The sequence below is a fragment of the Mandrillus leucophaeus genome, unplaced genomic scaffold (assembly GCF_000951045.1).
Source record: "Mandrillus leucophaeus isolate KB7577 unplaced genomic scaffold, Mleu.le_1.0 Scaffold179, whole genome shotgun sequence".
Lineage (NCBI taxonomy): Eukaryota > Metazoa > Chordata > Mammalia > Primates > Cercopithecidae > Mandrillus > Mandrillus leucophaeus.
The window spans coordinates 2,308,980-2,316,594 of NW_012101798.1; positions in this window are offsets into that span (position 1 = coordinate 2,308,980).

Below are 7,615 nucleotides of genomic sequence, written 5' to 3' on the forward strand. Positions count from 1 at the left end.
TTTTTTTCTCACTTGACATATGGAATCCTTCAAAGTCACTATCTTGTTTATCATTATCACCAAACATAGTCACAGAGGTTGTACCAGGTATACACAACTATCTTTAGTCATCGTGTACCAAGCATTGACAACAACATATAATAACATCCTTCATGGTAAATTCCTTTGGAAAACCCTCCATATTTTTACCTCTATTTACTGCTGTCAGCATACTGTTCAAGAAAGTGCTTTTATTTATTCTTCATTGATCTAAGGATACTCTGGCCACATGGCTGAAATAATGACTTCACATTTGGGGAAAAGTGCATGCCATAAGTATTATTTTTGATGACAGTTTCAGCTGGAGGATGATCAGAACAGTTGCCAAGGAATAGTAAAATCTTGCAGTTGTCATCCAGTCCCACTTTCCCGCAGGGAGCACAAGCTGCTGGCATAAAATATTTGTGTTACCAATCAGAAAGCATGTCCCTGATGATCCATGCCTTTGTTAGGATACTAATGGACTGGTAAGAAATTTACTCCTCAAAAATAACAAGGACTGGGGTGTAAGGTTTTCCTTGTTGTGTGCTTTCTGCAAAAGCATACCCCAGCACAGTTATTCTGTCTTTGGCAGCCTTAATTCCTGTAGTCACTGTCTTTCTGGTGCAATAATGCATTATAGACTTGTTCTGGCAACAGATTTTTATCAACAGCGACCTTGCGAACTGGTCAACGAATTTCTCTGCTGCTTTATTATCATCACAGAAAGCAGATGCTTTATCACCTCAAATCTTTAAAAATTTAATATTGTGTCTTTTCTTAAATTTATGTGATCAGCCTGTTGAATATTCATAGTTCCCTTCAATTTTCAATTGGTCATGATAGATATTTGCTTCTTTCATGGTCAGTATACCGTTAAGTGGCATGTGTTCACAGCGATGCTGATGGATCCATTCTTTCAATACAAGATTGAGGTATTCATTTTTAGCTTTTTGCAGTATTTTTTTTAAAAAAATTATTAATGTCTATCATGCTCAACACAAAAATTCAGCAGTTTATCCTTCTGTTTTTCAGGTCATATATGGTGGTCATCCCAACACCATACTCTTCTGTAATATGTTTCCTACTTACACTGCTGTCCAGTTTCTCCAAGAGCTTGACTTTCCATGCTATAAACATAAATGCTTCCTTTTTTTATTCTTACCACTCTTACTCATAGGAGTATCTGCAGGCCTTTTTGAAATTTCCAACAATGTCTTTATATCACAAAGTGGAAATTATGAAAAAACACAAAAATTCACAGTGGGTAATGCACATAGGACTCAATCACTTGTAGGAGGAACCTGCTATTGGTGCATCTGGCTTGCACATATGCTATTTTATTAAACTTTATGGGTGTGCTAATGTGGGAAAATCTAGCATGTGTGGAAAAGGTATATTGCAGTTGACGGGGGCTGGCAGGTTCTTTTTTCCTTTGGGGATGCTGAATAATCTGTATTTTGTGTTTGCCTTTGACTGCCTCCCATCACATGAGGTCAGGTGTGGGATTTTTGACTTACATTGTCATGGTGAAGCTCAAGAACTTTCAGATTTGGGAGTATTTAAAATTTCAAATTTTCAGATGGAGGTTGCTCAGTCCTACCATATTAATAAGCATTTGTTGGTAATTATCTACTTTTAATGAAAGGAATGGTAAAAAGAACAATTATTGCTTTGTTTTTTCTTTTTTTACCTTTTTATGAGGAATATTGACATTTTATAATAATACTGATTTCCTCAAAATCCAACATGTGGTAAGCCACTTCCCAAATTCTCCATTGATTCTTTTCTCTTAGTATTGACACTACTGGGTAGTCCTCACTCACAATGAGTATTGGTGATCTATGTAACTATTGGAATATTGAAGAAATAGAGTATGTTTTCTGAGGCAAAGCTAAGATAGCTACTGTGGCTTCTGTCCTGCTCTCTCATTGATCCCCATCTCTAAAGAAAGCCAGTTGCAGTATTGTGAAAACATCCAACCAGCAGAAAGATAGATCCATATGGCAATAACTAATGTCCATTGACAACAGCCAGCATCAACTTACCAGCCATTGTGTAGTGAGCCATCTTGGAAGTGATTCCTCTAGTCCATTCAAACCTTCATGTGACTGTAGTCTGGACTGATATCTTCACTACAACCTCACAAAAAACCCTGCGCAAGAATCACCCAGATAAGTTGTCTGGAATTCTTGTCCCAGGGAAACCGCATAACGAGAAAAGATTATTATTTGAAGCACCTAATTATGGGGTAATTATTTATGTAGCGCTAGACAACTAATACAAAGTCTTAAACCATTTATTTCCATCTCATACTAATGCAAAATTTGTCTTTAATCAGGCAGAAGTGTAATGCTGCAAATATTCAATTTTTCCTTTTGGTTCAGCAGTGTCAAGTGTGACATTCTTGACAACCATTTCAGTATCTCTAATAGCTGGCAAAAGTGCCAAATTCAGCTATGATTTTTTTTTCCAGCTATTACCTTTAGAGGACTGCCAGTTAAGGGAACATTAGTTCATTATACACAAATGTTGCTTTATTGCACAGTTAAGCTTCTCAGACTCAGTAAAATACATTTTCCTTGTATCCGTTCTTTGCTCTAAACATAATGCATGATAAGGTAATACATTTCTTTAATTACTATAAAATGAAAGTGATGGAAGAGTGTACCTAACTATAATGAAAACATCAAGAAAAATATAGTTACACACAAATGCAATTTGAACAAAGTAGAATATATCATATCTAAAGAAAACATATAAGCATATTTTTATTTCCAAAAGGTCAATGATGCCTTTTTAAATAAATTATTACTATAATCCAAGTGTAATAAATGAGATAAACATTGTCTTTATATTCTTATGAATCTATCTCAATTTTGAGCTTCTACAGCCATACTACTTCCAACCTATACTAATCTCTGTATTTATATACTATGTCTATAAGCTAAAACATAAATTATATTTAGCTTATAAATTCATAAATTTCTCTGAAATAATTTACTGGTCACTTACTGTGTCTTCAATATAAAATATTTAGTTACTACTTTATAAGAATTAATTTTCGTATGTGTATTTGTAGCTTTTCTCTCACCAATCTCGGTTGTATGTTCCAAAAAGTTTAATTTTGAAATTTCAATTTGCTACCCTGAGCCAATATAAGTGCTTAGAAAAGACAGAATATTTTTAATGTATGTTGTAAATTAGTCATTTCAAATATTTTTCCTAAATATATTTTTGTAAATTCAGTTTATTTTAATCAGTATGAACACAAGCAACCATTTCAACAACAAAAATATTAAATATATAAAACAGTATTAAAGGTTTAACATATAAAGTTTACCACTGTGCAAACATATTCTACTAATTTATGTTTGCAAGGGCTAACTTTAACAGAAAATTAAGGCATAATTTCCTTTCTCTTCCAATTATTCAGATGTTTGCTTAATTCCTTCACTCTAGTGTGCACATATAGATGTGGCCTTAATCCCTAATGTTGAATGGCAAAAACGTAAATTAGTCCAGCTGAAGCTAATGAAGTGAGTGTGTTATGCTCTATTATTCTCCAGAAGTTCTATTTATGTGCATTGTACTTCAATCCAAAGAATAAATCTTGCAGCTCAAATTGCCATATGTTCAGAATTTTAGCACAGGTGAGCACAGTAAGACCAGCTGTTATTACTCTAAATAATGATATCACATAAATAAGAGAAAGTACTGATTGAAAATGAATGAACAAATGCCACCTTTTCAGATTAGAAAAAAAGGTATTTAAAAAGCAATGGCTATTGTAAGAAGTCCATTCTTTACATATTCTTAACATCGTTTTATTATCTACTTATCTAAGTTGAAGACCATGATTGCCCTCTGGCTTTTGTTGATTGGTTGGTTGCTTTGGCTTTCAAAAATCACTTTTAAATGGAATACATATTACATACATGTATGTATGTAATATGTATATTTTTATGAAATATAAAAATAGTAGCACTACTGGCACTGAAGGGATAAGTAAATATATCAGTATAATTAAACAGAAAAATATAAATTTCAATACAAACAAAAAATTTTGCAGATGATAAGGTTAACAACTCAAAAACTCAAAACTGAACTTAAGAACAGAGACAAATATATATTATTAAATACTTTGTAGTAAATAGTTTTGGGGCAACTGGATAGCCATTTGGAAAAAAGATTAAAATAGATCTGTGTCTTTCACCATACATAAGAATAAATTCCAAATTCATTAGATATGTGTTTAAAAATTTATTTGTGCAGGTATCGGAAGAAAACATGGGTGAATGTCTATTTAACGGGGACCCAGATTCAAAGATTGTGAGAAAAATTGATAAATCTTAAGACGTATTTTTTTAAAAATATGTGACAAAACAAACAAACAAATATCCACAAACATAGGCAGAAGATATCTGATAAGCTGAGAGAAAATATCATGTAAATAAAAAGGTATGAAGAACATGAAATTCAGAACCTCAAAGGCCAATGTCATTACTGAAAAATCAATAAAAAAGCTAATATCATTAATATCTAAAGATATATATAAAATCTCTTAAAACTGAGGAACAAATGATCAAAAGCATAGAAGAAAATTAGTAAAGTACATGAAAATACACCTCAATAAAAGTACATACATGACCAATAACATGAAAATATTTTCAAACTCAGTCATTATTAGAGAAATACATATTTTAAGAAAAACCACTGAAATATTTTTTCTTACCTACAAAATAGTGAATATTTTGAAATGCGACAAAATACTTTTATTGAGGAAATAAAGCTATTTCACACATTGCTTAGTGGAATTCAAAATGGTGGATTTTCTGAAGGGGAATTTGGCAATAGCTGAGAAATCCTTAGATGCACTTACTTCTGATATAAGCAATTCCACTTCTAGGAATCTACTATGATGATACATCTTCAACAATATGAAAATAAAGGTGATCAAAGTTATTCACTGTAGCATTTTTCTGAATTTCAAAAAACTGTAAATAAATTCCCATATATTGGATACTATTTTAATAAATTATGATACATCCACACAGTGGGTTACTGTGCAGCTATGAAGAAGAATGAAGAAGATCTCTGAACTGAGGAAGCTGGGACCCGTAAGTTAATGCTTTGTCAAGGACTTTTTAAACATTTCTAATTTTAATTTATTAATTTATTCATTTGTTTTGAGACAGGGTCTCTGTCACCCATGCTGGAGTGTGGTGATGTGATCACAGCTCATCATAAACTCAGTTTTTCAGGCTCGGGTGATGCTCCCACCTCAGCCTTCCGAGCAGGTGAGACTACAGATAACTTACCCAGCTATTTTAAGTAATTTTTGTAGAGACAGGGTCCCACTGCATTGCCCAGGCTGGTCTCGAACTCGTGAGCTCAAGTGATCTGTGCACCTCAGCCTCCCAAAGTGCTGGGATTACAGGTGTGAGTCATCACTGTGCCTGGCCTGTATAAGACATTTTTAAGTAAAACTCTCTCATTTTATATTTTTTGCAGTATATCAAGGTGAAGAATGCAGTGCCTATTGGAATATTTTGGTGCCAGTGTCTTGAGTTGTGCCACAGTACCTGCAGTTTCCCCTACTGCTGCTGTTACGTTATCAGTACAAACGACAACACAGTAAGAAAGGCATTAAAATTTGAGAAAACAGTGAGATCACCAACAAAAAACAGTCTCAGGGACTCCCAATGTCTTCAGATCTGACATTAGGAAAACTTGTTCTATAGGATATAATATATTTCCAGACAAATAAAAATATTTGAAAAACTTCTGGAAGATATACTCAAAGAAGAATGTATAGTAAGGACAAAAGAAGCTGTGGCATGTAAGAATGAATGCTGAGCAAATGTTAATGGTAACAGTCTTAGCAAATAAAAATACATTTTTATTCCTACCTGTGTAGCCTTAGTCATGACCTAGCATGTAATGCCATCCATTTGAAATATTTTGATAGTCTCTTTGTTTTTCTTCCTTCCTTTCCTTAGTAATTCACCTCTAAACTATGTGTAGCAGTAATTTAGGCCCTTTTTCATGTTCATCTTATCTTTTCTTTCATGCATCCATGTCTTTTTCCATTTGCTTTAAGGTCGCAAAGTATTCTTTGGCTTGACTTTTCTACTCAAAAATTTGAATAAAATATTAGTGAAAACACAAAACTTCAAAATGCATGGGGTGATGCTAAAGCAATACTCAGGAAAAAAAAAATATATATATATATGTATATATATATATATCATTAAACACTTAGGTCAGCCAGGAGAAACACATTTAAATTATTTAAACTTTTACCTGAACAAATAAGAAAATATAGACTGAAATTGAACTCAAAATAAAGAGAAGTAAGATGATAAAAGCAGAAGTTAAAACAGAAATGTATAGTAGAGATAATTATTGAAAGCAAAAGCTGTTTCTTTTAAAAGTGAAATAAAATTCATAATAGTCTAGCTAGATTAATCGAGAAAACAAGAAAAGTTTAAAATTAACATGATTAGGAATGAAAGAAGGAACTTCAATATAAACTCTTCATACAGTCAAAATATTCTTTCTGAACATAATTACATCAGTAAATTACAGTATTAACAGAATAATGGAGAAAAATTACATAACAATCTCTATATATGTAAAAAAAGCTTGTCAACATTTTTTATGATTAAAATATTTCTACTAATTGAAAATAGAATCTGAAAAAGGACATATACAACAGCCTATCATTAACTAAATAATGATAAAAAACTGAATAATGACCAGGTGTGGTGGCTCACCCCTGTAATCCCAGCACTTTGGGAGGCCGAGGCAGGCAGAGCATGAGGTCAGGAGTTTGAGACCAGCTTGGCCAACATGGTGAAACCCGTCTCTACTAAAGTTAAAAAAATTAGCTGGTGAAACCCGTCTCTACTAAAGTTAAAAAAATTAGCTGGTGAAACCCGTCTCTACTAAAGTTAAAAAAATTAGCTGGGTGTGGTGTTGCACACCTCTAATCCCAGCTACTCAGAGGCTGAGGCAGGAGAATCTTTTGAACCCAGGAGGCAGAGGTTGCAGTGAGCCGAGATGGCATCACTGTACATCAGCCTGAGCGACAGGGTGAGACTTCGTGTTAACAACAACAAAAAAAAATTGAAAGATTTCTTTTTATGATCAGAGAAAAATGCAAATATTAGTTTTCTTTCCATTTCTATTCAACCCTGTATTTGAAATATGACATCAATGGCATGATATTTTAAAGAAAGAATTAATAAGGTAGAATTCATGAACATTAAAAATTTTGACTCTGCAAAAGATACTGTTCAAAGAATGAAAAAAATAAATTGCAGACTGGGAGCAAATATTTTCAAAAGACATATCTGGCAAAGAACTGTGATTCAAAATATACAAAGAACTCTTAAAATTCAACGATAAGAAACAACCCAGTTAAAAAATCAGTCAAAGATCTTAACAGACACTTCACCAAAGAAAACATATGGATGCAAATATGCATATGGAAAAGTTCCACATCATATGTTATTCAGGCAAAGTAAATTAAAACAATGAGATACCTATAAAATACTGTTAGAATAAACAAAATCCAGAACGCCGACGATAC